General features: G+C 33.0%; 3 non-coding genes and 1 pseudogene across 3 annotated transcripts; all 4 read left to right on the top strand.

The window, feature by feature from the left end:
• The first annotated feature begins 5,185 nt into the window (after positions 1 to 5,185).
• Positions 5,186 to 5,346, top strand: LOC120185871. Its single transcript, XR_005522160.1, has one exon. It is a non-coding gene; the product is annotated as a U1 spliceosomal RNA (small nuclear RNA).
• Positions 5,347 to 6,140: 794 nt separating this feature from the next.
• LOC120185872 lies at positions 6,141 to 6,292 on the top strand. Its single transcript, XR_005522161.1, has one exon. It is a non-coding gene; the product is annotated as a U4 spliceosomal RNA (small nuclear RNA).
• Positions 6,293 to 12,528: 6,236 nt separating this feature from the next.
• Positions 12,529 to 12,689, top strand: LOC120185877. The gene has a single exon (XR_005522164.1). It is a non-coding gene; the product is annotated as a U1 spliceosomal RNA (small nuclear RNA).
• Positions 12,690 to 13,460: 771 nt separating this feature from the next.
• On the top strand, positions 13,461 to 13,639 carry LOC120185873 (annotated as a pseudogene).
• Positions 13,640 to 16,962: the final 3,323 nt, after the last annotated feature.

The following is a 16,962-nucleotide window of genomic DNA, read 5'->3' on the forward strand; positions in this document are numbered from 1 at the left end:
GTCCGAGTTGCTCTGATCATCAGGGTTGTTCTTCGGTTGACTGAAGATCATGTATGGTTCAGTCTGAGTTGCTTCGACTTTTGTGCTTCAAATCATCGAAATCTTTGGCCGACTGCTAATATTGTCGGTGCGTGATGCCCACGCGCTACCGTTGGTGGCTTTCGAGTTTCTGGAACCTTCATGGATTTGATCTCGAACGTTGGATTGAGTTAGATTTGACGGTCCAGATCTGGCTGTGCGAGTGATATAATATTTAGGGTTTTGTTTCCCTAGCTATTTATGATCTTAGTCGTCCATTCATGCCCTGATCCAAGACCCTTCATTTGTGCGACGCCTTGGCTGAAGCGTGAAAACCCTAGACCTCTATTGGGCTGGTTCAGGCCCAAACCCGATTGATCTATTTTGGACCCTAAAAAAAGAAAGAAAAAATAAAAAAAATAAAAAATAAAAAAATAAAAGAGAAAAAAAAATAAAATGTAATGAAAATTACATATTACATATATTTTAAAAAAGTGTTTTCAAAATCATATATTATATATATAATTTTGAAAATATTTTTTAAAATATATATTATATATTTTTCAAAACGTTTTCAATTTTTTTCTCAAAATTATATAATATATATTTTCAAAACTATATAATATATTTTCAAAAGCTATATATTATATACGTTTTCAAAAACATTTTCAAAACTATATATTATACGTATTTTCAAAACTATATATTATATATATTTTCAAAATGTTTTCAAAAACTATATATTATATATGTTTTCAGAAATATTTTAAAAATTATATAATATATGTTTTTAAATCGTATTTTTGAAACCGTTTTAACAACTATATATTATACATTTTTTGAAAATATTTTTAAAAATTATACTATATTATTATATATATATATAAAAAAGGCTCCGGACGAAAATGAGAGTTTACATACCTAAACTATCATTTTTATCCGTTTTAGTACATTAACTTTAAAAAAAAAAATCAAAAGTTAACGTTAAGTTTTTACCGGGTATTAAAGTGAAACAAAAACTAAAATTAAGGTATGATTTTGAAAAGTTTAGGTATTAAAATATATAAAAATTGATAGTTTATATGCTAAACGCGTAGTTTACCCTAAAATTTTTTATTGTTGAATAAGTAGCCTCGGGATAGAAAGAAATATTGATCTTCGATAGGTTTTGGATCTAAGTAATAGTATTTGTTGTTGGAAATAAAAATTGCAAAATGAGATCGTTAGTACTAATGGGAAATAAATAAAATAACAAAAACAGAAAATTCAATCAACCGTGTCCTGGCAAAGGCTACTACCTTAAAAACTTTCACTTATTTATTCTAATTTCTAAAGATCAAATAAAACGTTAACAACTAAAGAACAATCAGATTCAAGAAGTATATATTTATCGTGATGCAAATGTTTCAACCACGATCATGCTTTGCGGATCGCAACCTTGGGATGTAATGGTAACCGCCAGTGATCTGATGAGCATCAAGGTTCCGATGGACAGCCCCACGCACCAAACTCCGTGACGGCCCCATAAGGAAAAAGCGCTGCATCGACGTTACGTTTAAAGACTTCCGATTGCCGGCCTCAGGGCCGGCCCTAGGCCAGGATAGAAGGGGCGCCCGCTCAGGACCCACAAAATAAATTTTTTTAGTATTATATTTTTTTTATTTTTTTGATAATAACTTAAAAAATTGTAAAATAAAATAAAGTAATCTATGAATTTAGTACATAAACTATTAGTTTTGATCCATTTTGATACATAAACTTTTATTTTTTTCAAAATCATATCTAACGTTTAGTTTTCATTTCATTTTAGTATCTGTCATTAAAAACTTAACGCATTTAGTACCTAACTATCAATTTTGGTTTGTTTTAGTACCTAAATTTTCAAAAAAAATTTAAAACTTAACGTTAAATTTTGAATGTGTACTAAAATGAAATAAAAAAACTAAACTTTTTAAAGGCGGGTACTAAAATGAAACAAAAATTAAATTTTACGTATGGTTTTGAAAAAATTAAAAGTTTAGGTACTAAAACAGACCAAAATTAAAAATTTAGGTACGAAACACGTAATTTACTCAAGAAAATAACGGGGCCTATGAATTTATTAAGGTGTGAATTATATTTATTGAATTTTATATTAACGTTAATAAATTGTTCTTCTATAAAATTCTAATTTAATATTTCTTTCTCAAAATTAAAAAAAAAATCAATTTAACTCTTTAATTTTGGTCTTTCCAAATTCTCACTATCAATTCACCAAATCTCTTTCTCGATTTTTCATATCAATAAAAAATTTTATTAACATAATTTTTCAAAACTTAATGAGAAGAAAAAATTTAAGTATAATTATCATGATTCTTTTCTCTTTCATGTTTCACAATTCATCTGAAAATTATTATTCACATTTTTTAATTTATCATATTTCTCTCACAAGTAAGGTCACAATTGTTTATTATCAATTATGGTGCTTGAATCATATTGAAGATTGTTCTTAAAATTCTAGGTAGACCACATTTTCAAATTCTTTCTTTTAATTTTATATATTTTCAAATTCTAGATAAAATCGTTCTTTTATTTTCAAATGTTATGTTATGTATTGAGAAAAATATATTGGAAAACATTGATGTTGATACTATCATCATGGTTTTGCATAAAAAATGACCGAATGTAATATTTTTTTATAAGTATTTATATTCTTAAATATATTTTTTGACATATTTTATATTGTAATGAATTACTATTTTTTAATTTAATAAAAAATCTAATTAAATTACATGTTTTTTAATTTTTTTATATTAGGGGCCCATTTTTTATTTTTGCCCTGGGCCTAAAAATAGTCAAGACCGACCCTGGCCGGCCTAGTCCGCATGCTCTTTGTCGATGTTCGAGAAATTGGAGCCTGCTCAACAGAGTCGGACACCTGTTTTGCATTACGCCAAGTAGGAATTTGCAGAATAAATTATTTGAGATGATCACACTTCTTCCTGCTGCCAACACAACCTGTTTTGAGATTCCGGTTTTATCTTTTGGATTCGTACTTCCTTGAACTCGGGTTTTTCTTTTCAATGTACAAACTTCCAACTTTAGTTTCTCAGGTTCAAATCGTTTTAGGCTCGGATAGACACTAATAGAATTTTGAGTATGGATCTGTGTTTACCAGTCCTGATGAATATGGTTTTGAGGTCAGTTGTCGTTGAGGTTGAGCTTCCTTCGATGGTTATTATGTCATTATATTTATATAAATGTAATACAAGCGGAATTGTTGTCGCCGTCGATGGTATAAATTGGCCCTTACGTCCCACACAAGTGGGGAATAAACTGACAGGTCTTGTATGTATTATAAAATGGAGCTAATAAGCAATGTGAAATTTATCTTTGCGCTTGGTGCGTCTATTGTTGGTTTCCAAACCCCCTCTTAGGCCTGGATTCTACTGCCCTGGCCTTCGAGAATTTCCAAACTAGTTTGCAATTTTTTTACAAGTAATACCAAATTTTATCCTTTAGAACTTGTCCTTTTCCAAGGGCAGATGATCAATCTTTTGGATAATTGAAAATTCTATATTCAAAAGATTCAATCTGCCAACGAACTAAATATTTAAAACAAAACAATAAACCTTCAGCCTCACAAGTGGCTCACCAACTTTGTCTCTAGAGAGTACACCCTCTGGAAATGTCGCCGGTCAGTAATGGATTCGTTCCATGCCAAGCAAAACATGGGCATCAACGATTTCCCTCTAACATTACCGCACCCGCAACTAAGCTCCTAATCCCGTCACATAACCGGCCTTGCCAAGTTATAAGCCTGCAGAATATGGCCCCAACCTGTCTAGAGTACGCACACTTGAAAAACATGTGATCACTGGTCTCAAGCTTGTTCAAACACATCATACAAACGCTATCAATGTTTAAACCAAGCGTCACGACCGACTCCTTGTCGGAAGACTATCCAAAACAACCATCCCAAAAATGACAGAGTTCTTTAGTATGTGGCCTAAATGCCACACCAATCTAATCCCAAGCCACCCTCTCTCCCTACGGATGACCTTCCAAAATTGCATTAACTAATACCGAAAGACCGACAAGGTCTTCAACCGATGCAGCCTTAGATCTCAACTGAATTTTCGATATCCATTTTCGCTTAAAATAATATTATTATTTAAAATCACATTCAACTGCAAAGCTAGTTTTCTTTACCAAAAACAAATCTTAATATCTAACATTGCATAGAGGAACAACAATAATAATATACACCAAAACGTATGTTTTCATAGACAATCTCAAAAAATAAAAATAAAAAGGGAAACTAACTGACGATAACTTGTCTATAGCAAGGATACACCTATAGTTGAGTTCTTCAAAGTCCTAAAATCCCATATCATTTCTGTTAATATTTACCTTAAGAGAGGCTAGAGATGAATGCCGTTTAGAGAGCTCCTTGGCTCCAGGCAGAGTACTGGTTCTGAAAAACGGAGGATATGCACCGTAATGGTACATTGAAGTGATTGAATTCTCATGGAGGGACATACTTGAGCACACCGATGGAATTAAGGCTTCACTTGGTGCATGAATTCTTGTATATTTCTTCCTTACTCCTCAAGACTTAATATGATTTGTCATTTGTGTGTTGGGAATGCACGATTATTATTTGGTTGATTCTTTGATTCATCTCGTTTGTTTTCAATGTTCATTCTAGACAGTAACGAATTTAATATCTAAATACAAAGGAAAAATACAACATAACAAAAACTTTAAATAAATAATAAGATAAACGAGAAAACAAAATTTGTATTACATAACCAACAAATCTTTAGTCTATCATCGAAGGATTTATAAGATACCAAAATTAAATTTAATCTTTTAAAAATTCATAACAGTCCGTCCTTCAAATAAAAGATCGGAGTGTTTTGCAAGTTCGATGAATATTGTTTAGTAAAAAAAGCTATGGGTGCACAAAATTGAACAAAGCTAAAGAGCTTGTAAGAGATACCATGAATGTTTTTGGATCACGTTTTGTTGTTTAATTAAGAACCCTTTTAGAGAATATGGAAGTTGAAATGTGATTGAACCATTTTTAGATGCACAATGTTGACTAAAATCCCACATCCCTAACATACGACAAACATGAAACAAGGATGTTGTATAAATAGAGAGCATAACCCGACGCTAGAACATACTTACCTGGACGGGGTCAATGGGCGATCAAGAAGGCTCATGGCCTGGAGCAGTGACCTCCATTGCACTGGGGAGGGGTGCCGCTCTAAGGTCTCCCCTAGTGGGAGAGCCTACGTCATTATTTGTTGCTGAGGGGGCTTGCGTTCGCGCAGCCCCTACCATTTCTAAGTTGTAATTTTTGTTTTTTTTAATTATAATAAGAATTGATTTTCAATAATGGTTCAATGATTGAAAATCTAAGCAGTCCTATTATATTTTAGTTTATTCCTATAATCTTCAAATTCTTAAAAACAAAGATTTAATGTCTATAACGATATAATTGGATGTAAGTTTCGATATTTTAAATTGTATCAAACCTATTTAATTTTAGTTAATTCATATGATCTTGAAAATCTTAAAATGTTTAAAACAAAACGAATCACTTTGCTCTTCAATAAATTTCCAAGTAAAGTAGTAGATAAAATTATTGTTGAATATAGTAAAAGATAAAACCAATCTTTAAAGATTGAATATGATATTTTGGTATTTGGCATTGAAGTTCACATAAACTTTGATAATTTTGATCCAAGCTTGATTAATTGAACCGATATGACAACAAAAAATTCGATATATAAATCCGAATATGATGGTCTGAATTTGATTCAAAATTTGAAAACAAACTAAATTGAATCAAAATCGATCCGAATTTTAGTTACATCAATATTAATCTGATTTGATTAATTATTGAAAAAAGGACATTAACATCATCTATCAATTTGAACTTTTAAAATTTAAATACTAATAAAATGACTTTCCTTTTCAAATTTGGATATTAATTTAAGACATTCAAATATTTGATAACAAGTTAAATGGTCGGGACAAATAGATGGCCCTATATCCCACGTCTAATGAAAGATTAAGTATATTAGTCTTGCATTTATTATAAAATGGAGCTAGCAAGCTTGATTAAAAGCATCATTTGTGCTTGGGGCAATGACACAGCTAGTGAGATAATAACCGAAGCGCGTCTATTGCCTGGTTGAAAACTATTTCCAAACCCCCTCCTAATTCATGGTTCTGCCTTGGCCTTGGAGAATTTCTGGAAGGGCTCCTATCGGGTAAAACCCTACGATTTTCATTGTTTACAAGAATTTCATAATCTCCGGAAGTACCAGCATGGTTCGCCGAACTTTGTACATGGCAAAGATTCCAATATGGAAGGGTCATTATTTTCTTTTCAGAACAGATATTTTCTTTCTTGTGTTTTGAAGCGTTTAGTGTAAATTAGAACAGTTAAAGCAGTACTCTAATGTCATTTATCATGAAATTATTGTTACTTCAATATCATTTATATCAATTATTGTAAGATCATTATTCTTTTTGAAAAATAAATGTTTGATAGGGGATGCATATAGATGGCCATTAGCCTTATATAAAAAAACGAGATGTTTTAAAATTTATACATGTCTTTTTCCCTTTTTGGGAAAGGATAATGATCTCATGTCAAGTGTTATTAGGATGATTCTTTGACTGTGTTATTTCAAGTTGAGCGTCCTTGTGAGTACGATAGGGAAAATAGACATCCATGACGAGAGTGTCATGAAATTATGTAGGAGAGAATGTCATGCCTTGGAGAGGTGGTGGAGACAATGATCCTATGTCTAAAAGGAAAAGAGATATCTTAGAGTGGTGGCATTGCACATATCCTTTTAGACATGTTCGGTCTGTGGACACATAAAAGAAACAAGTAAGGGGATAAGAGATCACCTTGCCTTTGTAACACCTCAAATTCTAGGATAGTAGTTTCGAGTTTACCCGAGAGGTAATTGGATCTCGTGAAATTCATTAGTAAAGTCATTGGGCCGAGTTGGGCTTAATTAGGTTTGAACTTGGGCCTAATTAGCCATAAAAGAGGGTTTTTAAATAGTGAAAATATGAGGAAGGACCAAAAGCGTAATTTCCCCATTTTGTAACGATGAGGGTTTTTATATCTCATTTCATCCACCTCATTTCCTCTTCTTTCATCTTCTCTAAGTAACCATAGCTCAAAGGTAAGGTATTGAGCCCTTTTCATGCTTCATTTTCGTTTATAATCCCCCCTTGCAATATCGTTTTAATGGATCAAAGTCTTGGTTTATTCCTAGCTAAAGAAAAGTGGGGGTTTTCATCCAAATCACCAAGGGAAGGTGTGTGGCTAAGCAATGAGCTTCATTTCGGGATTTAAACATCAAGGTAGTGTATTTCTAATCCTTTGAAATTACTAAGATTTGGTTATTTAAGCATTTTAGGGTTTTTCTTTGAATTCATGATCAAATCATTCTTTAGGTGTTAAGGAAGTGTTTTTATAACACCTCAAGACCCTAATTAACTCTATAAAGCTTCATAACATTATTAGGAACCAAACCAAGTCATTTAGGATGATTTCTGGGTGTTTTTTGAGCCTAAATAAACCATTTTAGGGTTAGAGTATGAATATTGGCTAGTTAAATTAAGGCAAAAATTAGTGTAGTATCGATATTCAAGGTGACAGTATCGATAATGAGCCCCTTTTTAGCAATAGAATGCATTTTTGGTATTGATACTCACAGGGGTATTGATTATTGACCCTAGGGTATTGATATTTTAAGTAGAATATCAATATTACCCATTTTGAATGGTTAGATTTGACTTGTTTAAGGTCCGTAGGAGCTAAGGACGATCCGTAATAGTAAGACTTAGTCCGTGAGGGACATAAATGACAAAAAATTTAGCGACTTTTTTACAGCTATAGCAGTATTTTAAAGCACTGCTAAAAATCCTCGTGACGCAAAAAAATGCCACAAAAAATGCCAACTATACAAGTGTCGCAACAGTTAGCGACGTTTTAAGTTAACAACCGCAACAAGTCGGCGTTTTTGTTACAAACGTCACAAAAAGTTCGGCTATTTAGCGGCATTTTTGTTACAAACACCGCTAATAATTAAGTACATAGTGGCATTTTTCCTACAAACACCGCTAATAATTATGTATTATAAGCATTTTTCCTCACAAACACCGCTAATTTTTTACTCCATTAGTGGTGTTTTTATCCTAAAACACATCTAATCACAACTTATTTTCAAAATGTTTTTTTCCACTTTGTATTATCCAAATTTAATGTAACAATCTCCAATAACAACCTTAAAAGTAATTAAGATTCGAATTAAGTAGAAATACGTAAAATATGAATAAATCAAAGTTAACAAATATCCAACTGAAACGTAACGTAGTTCAACATTATTCAATAGAATATGAACCTAAAAAACCACTTAAGATGCTTCAATGAAAAGACAAAATGATGACTCCATGCACTTTAGATGCAAGTGCTTCGTGCCAACTGCTGAATAAGATTGTCCACCATGTGCTTTCCTGCTGCCTAGATGCAAACCAACTTTGTACCTGATACACAATAATGAAATTAGTGATCATAGTAGTCATAGTAGATATCCAAAAGTATTCAACACAAACAATGTAACCAAAATCAAAAGAAAAGAGGAGAAATAATAAGATAGTAATGGAGTGAAGAAAGACCTCAGTCCATTTAACAATAGGTTTGCCAGCACGAGCCGAGGGCGAAATGCAAAGATAATATTGCATCTAGTCGAAATTGTAATTATTAAACAAACTGAAAGTGTCAAGCCATGTAATTATCAACATTTGCAATTTCTTTTAAAACATAATTGAAACAAGTTCAGAAATCCCAAATAAGTTCAGAAACACTGAAAATGCAAACCAATTCATTGTTAACCAAGGATCAAGAGCCCTAAAATAACAAACATTTGAAATATACCTAAAACAAATTATTAAATACAATTATTACCTAAAACAATAGTTTGGGCCATCGGAATTACCTAAAACAACTAAATTCAACTAATAAATTCAATAAACTGTTTAAAGTCATATCAACCACTAATTCCATTATTACCTAAAACAATAGTTCGAACCATCTGATTTTAAAGCCATATCCACCACTTAAAATAAAAAATTCAATTATTATCTAAAACAAATAAATTCAACTAATTAATAGCAAACTATTGTATTCCTCCACTAAAAGTTGGTTGTGCTTAGAACCAATTCAACTTGAAAGATAACATCCATAAATCTACTATCTCCTAATCTCTCAAATTTATTTATTCTCATTTCCAACAATTTTACTTTAGAATCAAAGGCCACACAGGAATCCTAATTCCAACTTTTCAACGCCCAAAGAATTGCAAGTAAACGAGGAAATAATTTCAGCCTACTTAAACATGAATATTTCAAAGTTACTGTCAAGCTAACTGGCAGGGAAACCTAAAGTAAATGTCGAGTAGTGCACACCTCTTTTAGGGATGGGATAAACAACATGGATAGTGGGACAGATGATGATATTATCTTGGCATTTTCTTCATCATCACTCGGTTGACGTATCCTTGGAAATAATCTTTGTGCATCCAAATAGTCACGGGAACTTCTGGAGAAAAATAATAATACTCAGTGATAGTAACACAGCCAAAATAAATAACCAAATCCATATAAAATTCTCAGCATCGGTCAAGAAAGATAAATAACAAATACCACCTCTGCAAGATTTGATGCGCTAGCTTCAACTGATGCACTTGAAGTTCTCTCTTGACTTCCTAGCCTGGATCTTGGAGTTCGAGGAGAATCTGATTCATCATGTTGGCCACGCAAAACAACAGTTCCAAAGGTAGAAGCATATGCGCTGCTAGACTACACAACACATTGAAATCTAATACAATCAATGGGTGGGACAGCTCCTGTTTACACCGCCCAAAGAATTCACACTGATGGTGGAAGTCCCGAAAGTGTGACCAAAGAATTAGCCACCATCCAGTTCTCGTCCCTAAAAACTCTGTCAACTTATTTCTTCTTCTATTTGGCCCAAACCAAAAAAAATTTCCCCTGTCAATGGAGCTGAGCTGCTTAAATTCTCTATAAATAAGTGAAATCGACTACTCGGGCCCGATACTTCCTACAGTCACTCCTTTCACTTCTAATGCGCACAATATTACATATGCCTCCCATAAACCGGACACCTTGAGTACTACCATTCCGAGGTGCTAACTCTCTCCACAGACACCTCTGTTTGGTTATCTCGCAAGGAACAAAAACATTCATAGGAACCATAATTTGAATTATCCTCCATCCATATACCTTCCAACATCAGAGTGCGACCAAACACCTTTCCATTGAAACTTACTTTTATCACAAAACAAGACCAATCCCCCCATCCTCTCTAAAGCTTCTGAATCTCTAAAGCCAAACTCAACATCATATACCAAACCATGCTTACAGTACCTCACGAAATTTCAATGGAAGCTATTTCTTTCACCAAATCAAAATTTCAATGCCAAGACCAAGACAGGTCATTGTAATTAAGGCTTGGGTTTGTATTTTTACATACATATCTTGGCCCAAAGAGTAATTGCAGAGCACCTTCTATTTTACACCATCATTTCCCTTTAGATCTGGACCTTGAATCAAAATTAAGCAATGCCAACGGAGAGAGAAAACCTAATAATTTCAACATAAAAGACAAACACTTGGATCCATACTGATAAAAAAGAAGAAAAACATTGTCGATCCTAACAAGATCTTTTGTTTGCAGAGAAACGTAATTAGAACAGGAAACCAGCATTTTGAAACCCTAAATCAAAGTGCAACAGTGCAGTCCTAGAAATAAAATTACAAAATCTGCAGCCAAGGAACAACTCAGAGAAGCAAAGGAAGGATTTGAACGTTTACCTCGACGGGGATGAAAGAAAATTCGAAAAGGAGATCGAATGTTTTTCCATTGAATCACGGGAATGACGACGATTATGGTTGGGCTGACTCGGAATAATGTGAAGATTTTGATGGGCATGGCAGTTAAGGCCACGACAATGTCAAACGGCGGCAAACTGCTACATTTTCGTGAGAGGGAGAGAAACCTTTGAGAAAAATGGGTAAGGGAAGAAGAGAGAAAAAAGGGTTAAATGTTTTTGGAACTGAACGCGCTAGATATGACAAACTCCACTAAAATACTATAAAACCGCGGCGTTTTTAGTTAAAACGTTACTATATGAATATTATTGCTGTGATTGTACTAAAAACTCCCCCAATATATCGGTCTGTAGCGGCATTTTTAATAAAAACGCTGCGAATATTGTTATTTTGTGGCGTTCTTCCTATAAATGCTGCTATAGGTACAGATAGGTACAAAGTTAGTGGTTGTTGCTTAGAAATGCCGCTACAAACGTCATTATATACCTGCTTTGATGTGGGAGTGGGCTACAACAGATGTAACTATATTAAGCGTAATACGTCGAGATATCTTCAGTCGAGTACATATATAGATTGTTGAGGACGTGGATCATTGCAGGGATGTACCGACAAGCGGTACAAAGAATAAGTCAAATTCAGTAATAACGGAAAGCGTGAGATCCGATTTTATAAAAAGGATTTTTATAAATGTTATTCATGTTTTAATTATGATAACATTCAACATGTTTGAAAAGAAAACAAATATGTTCTGAAAATAAGGGTTGCCCCGATAGCCCAATGTGACACTTTAGGCCCAATCGGATTTAAGTTGTTACAACCTTGTCTCATCTCAGGTAAAAAAAAATCAGAAGCATGCCTATTAAGTCTCAAGCAATAAGAAACTATATTGATACATCACATAACAAGAAGAAAGATATATAAAACCCATTTTTAACATGATATCACAAGAAAATTTCATTCTAATCAATCATACGCTTTTCTTATATCTAACTTAACAGTTGTACCTTTATTTGACCTATTCTTCCAACTTTTTAAATAATGGAACGATTTATGATCAACAAAGGAGTTGGAGGAAGAACATTGTCATATCAAGGAATATGTGCGAACCAATCCTATGCAAAGAACCGATTGTTCTGCACATGTTTGATTGTTCGTGCACGTCTGCACATGTATGTATCAATAATTGGTTTTACATTTTCCTCAACAACGTTTGAATCAATTTTTCATTCAAAGCTCTAAAATTATCGATTTTTTTCAACAACGGTCTATCCTTCAAATAGTTTTAAATTTGAGTAATTAAAGATCGGAGTGTTTTCCAAGTTCAATGAATATTGTTTAGTAAAAAAGCTTTGGGTGCACAAAATTGAACAAAGCTAAAGAGCTTGTAAGAGATACCATGAATGTTTTTGGATCACGTTTTGTTGTTTAATTAAGAACCCTTTTAGAGAATATGGAAGTTGAAATGTGATTGAACCATTTTTAGATGCACAATGTTGACTAAAATCCCACATCCCTAACATACGACAATCATGAAGCAAGGATGTTGTATAAATAGAGAGCATAACCCGACGCTAGAACATACTTACCTGGACGGGGTCAATGGGCGATCAAGAAGGACCATGGCCTGGAGCAGTGACCTCCATTGCACTGGGGAGGGGTGCCGCTATAAGGTCTCCCCTAGTGGGAGAGCCTACGTCATTATTTGTTGCTGAGGGGCCTTGCGTTCGCGCAGCCCCAACCGGTACTTAGTTAAAAAATTTATTTTTGTATTTTCTTTTACATGTATTGACACTCTATCGTGGTCAATGATTGAAAATCATAACATTCAAATTTACTGCGAAGCAAGCCTAATTGATTTTAGTTTTATTACAATGATCTTGAAAATCTTAAAAACAATGTTTTGATATGTCTAACACCAATATAAATGAACGCAAGTTTCATTATATTAAATTTATCAGCCCTATTTGTTTTTGGTATTATTCATATACCTTGAAAATCTTAAAATGTTTAAAATAAAGCTTAACATATCCTTAACCAATACTGCATGATAAACAGGCTAATCACTTTGCTCGTCAATAAATTTCCAAGATAAATAGTAGATAAAATTAATGTTGAATATAGTAGATAAAACTAATCTTTAAGATTGAATATGATTTTGAGGTTATTTGGCATTGAAGTTCATATAGACTTGATAATTTTGATCCAAACCTGGTTAATTGAACCGATTTATCCGACATAAGATTTGATATAGACTCGAATATAATGGTCAGAATTTGATTCCAAATTCGAAGATAAACTAAATTGAATCAAAATCGACCCGGATTTCAATTACACCGTTACTAACCTAATCCAATTAATTGTTGAAAAAAATATTAACATCATCTATCAATTTGAATTTTTAAAATTTAAATACTAATAAAATGACTTTCTTTTTCAAATTTGGATATTAATTTAAGACATTCAAATATTAGATAACAATTTAATGGTTGGGACAAATAGACGGCCCTATATCCCGCGTTCAATGAAAGAGCAACTAGTGACGTAATAACCGAGGAGCGTCTATTGCTGGTTGAAAACTATTTCCGATCCCCATCCTAGGCCTGGGTTCTGCCTTGCCCTTTGATAATTTATGAAAGGGTTCTCTTTGGGGTTAATGTTGCGGAATACAGGCGTCAGATAGAGTAAAATTGCAACTGATAATTTTAGAAAATAACAATGAAGATAAAGAAGACATAAATTTTATATGTACAATCCTTAAATAATATAAGGTAAAAGCCACAAACAAAGGTAGAAGAATTTTATTATGAAAAAATAAGAACTATAATTTCTCTCGATCTAACGAAGAGAAAAAAATGACAATTCTTTCTTGATAAAAAGAACAAAATATCTCTATAAGAAAACTTTCTAATTTCTATAGTATAAGGGGAAGTTGAAATGTTTTTGGGATGTTTTTGAAGCTAAAATTGCTAGTATATTTATAGTTGAAACTTGGGGACCAATTTTCTAAATAACCTAAAGTGTAGGTTCTAAATGAGTAAATTTGTCATTGATAATTTTCAACCAAAATCGGTAGTAAATCTTGAAAATTTACTCTGCCAAAAAACGGTGCATTAATGCACAAGAAATTTTGACTTTCAACAATATTTGACTTGAAGATTTGATTGGAATAATCATATTTTCACACCATTCTTTTTACCTTGTACCATTCATGTTGCGTACGTCTTTAACATGCAAGAAGAGGATCGACACCAAGCAAATTTATCACCATTGAATGCCTTTGTCATAAAATCTGTTATGTTATCTTTGGTATGAATTTTCTGCATATCAATCGTCCATTCTTCCACCTTTTCACGAATGAAATGATACTGAACGTGTATGTGTTTTTCCTTGAATGAAATGTTGGATTCCTTGCAAGATGAAAGTCACTCTGTGTAACACCCTTAACCCATATATGTACCCGTATACGAGTCAAAGATGTCACATCAGTTGTATAAAACATTTGCTATTAAAAAATGAGTGAAATTTTGTTTCTTTAAAATTTCAAAACGATTTCTTTATTTTAAAACTAATAATCACATAAAATCATAATTTAATACTTAAATGTCAAAATAAAATTCGATTTTAGACACCAACTAGGAAGTTATGTACTGTTCAATATCATAAATAAAACTGCCTAATTTAAAATCTGTTGAGTTAATCGATTGACGGAATCGGCTAAGAGGGGGGGTGAATTGGCAATTAAAATTTTGTGGAAGCTTTTGCAGAAAATTGAAAGTAATTGCACAGCGATTTAGAGTGGTTTGACTTTCTTAATCAAAGTCTACGTCCAGTACCTTAACTATCCACACTAAGGATTTTTCAACAAATTCACTAATTTGTTCTTTCTTTTGAGGCCAAAGAGATAACCTTACAATACTCTCAAGAATATACCCCAATTCTTGAGAACACTCTTTTCCAAAGAGAAGATTACAAATTTGCAAACTTACAAGGAAATCCTCACATTGTAGATTGTTTGCACAATTCTAGAACAAAGAAAAGAACACTCAAGAATGAATACAATTGAGTACAAGTAGTGTTCTTGAAAGCAAAATGAATATTGAATGAAAAATAGGCTTGAAATGCACAAACTTGAGGTTTAATGCTTTCTCTTTGATTCTCTCTTGATTCTAGTTTCTTGTTGTTGATCAATGGCGTCTAAGCTTGTTTAAATACACCTTGAATCACTTCTGAATGTTGGGGATCATTAATGAAGTTATTGGAGCCGTTTAAGTGTGAAAACAATTAATATTTCTGCTTGGAGCGTGGGGGGAATCGGTACCCCCTCATGGGGAATCGGTTCCCTAAGTGTAAAATTCAAATATTCGACCGTTGAACAGTGGGGGGAATCGATACCCCCTAGGGGGAATCGGTTCCCTCTGAGCATACTGGAATTTCTCGGAGCAAAACCATTCAGGGGGAATCGGTTCCCTCTGGACAAACTGTAATTTTTAACTTTGAAACGGTTCGAAACACTTTGTAAAATTGTTTTGAAATTATTTTAAGATTAAAACTTAATTTTACACTTTAGTAAGGATTTAAAATGAACTTTGAAATACTTTGAGTAATATTTTGATATTCGATTTAATATATCGAATATGCTTAGAAAAATCATTTTCAAAATTAAAATTCTTTTTAATTTAATTTGTTATATCGAAATATCAAAATGTTTTCAACAATCTCCCCCTTTTTGATATAACAAAACATTTTAAGATTTTCTAATTTCAAAATGAATTTTGATTTTGAAAAATACTACTCCCCCTTACTTTAACACTTTCTCCCTCTTTTTGTTAAATCAAAAAGACCCTATAAAAACGTTTTAAACAAGAATTTTGAAAAACGTAAGCCAATTGATTTATTAATATAAAGCTTAAGCTGCTAAGATCACAATCAAAAGAGAGGTTAGCCATTAGTTTCATAATCAATATTCATAAACATGTAATGGATAATTGGTCATATATGTCTAAAGATGCAAAATAAACACGAAATCCAAATCAAATGTATTAAACATAAGTTTGAACAACCAAAAATAAACAATCCAAAAGCATTCAAAATGTTTTAACAATAATGCAAATATCCAAGTTCAATCCAAACAAGCAAAGCAAAGATCAAAGTTCAAGCATCCGTAGGAGGATCGGGAGGAGGGAAATGAGCTCGCATAGCTGCCATTTCATGAGTGAGTGCATTAATACGAGCGTTGGTTGCTTCATTATTTGCACGCATCTCCCGGAGAATTTCCAATTGTTGAGCTTCCATAGTCGAGAAGTGAGATTCTATTGAAGTGAAGAGAGAATCCAAGGATGCATAACGGAAATCAAATGTCTCCATAAATGATTGAAAATATGGAGGCACTTGATCTTCTTGCTGAGCTTGTTCCTCGTGCTGCTCCGGCTCATCGTCGGCTTCGTCAATATCTTGCATTAATTGTTCAAGCTCGGGATCGTCGTCAGCTTCTGGTGGAGCTTGTGAAGAACTAGCTCCCGGAGTATTCTCAGAAGATCGAACCCATTCACCGGTTTCTTTATTCTTTTATAACGAGAACCTAAAAACTATTTTTCTTTTGATATACCATCATTATATAATCCTAATTCATTGGCTTTGTAAGTCGAGTCAAGATGGAAGAATTGTCCTAGGAGATAGGAACGAACTCCTATGGTTTTGGTTTGAGTTCGGTTTTTAATACAAACGGCATTAGAATAGAAGATGCGGACAAGTTGATGGTAAACTATAGGTTCAAGGTCACAAAGTTTATCAAATTTCCACTATTGTAAAAGAGGAAGATATCTAAAATTGATATCTATCATAGCTTGTAGAGAAGGGATACATTCTTCTCTAATTTTAAAAGAGTCAAAATATTGATAATACCAAAAATGATGATTTCTAGGACCAGGATGATTGAAGCACGAGTTTTGGATAGTCATATTAGGATCAACGAGATTAGGAATAGGAATTTTAAGAATAGGAGGAGGATTTGGA

The sequence above is a fragment of the Hibiscus syriacus genome, unplaced genomic scaffold (assembly GCF_006381635.1).
Source record: "Hibiscus syriacus cultivar Baekdansim isolate YM2019G1 unplaced genomic scaffold, ASM638163v2 tig00113124_pilon, whole genome shotgun sequence".
Taxonomy (NCBI): domain Eukaryota; kingdom Viridiplantae; phylum Streptophyta; class Magnoliopsida; order Malvales; family Malvaceae; genus Hibiscus; species Hibiscus syriacus.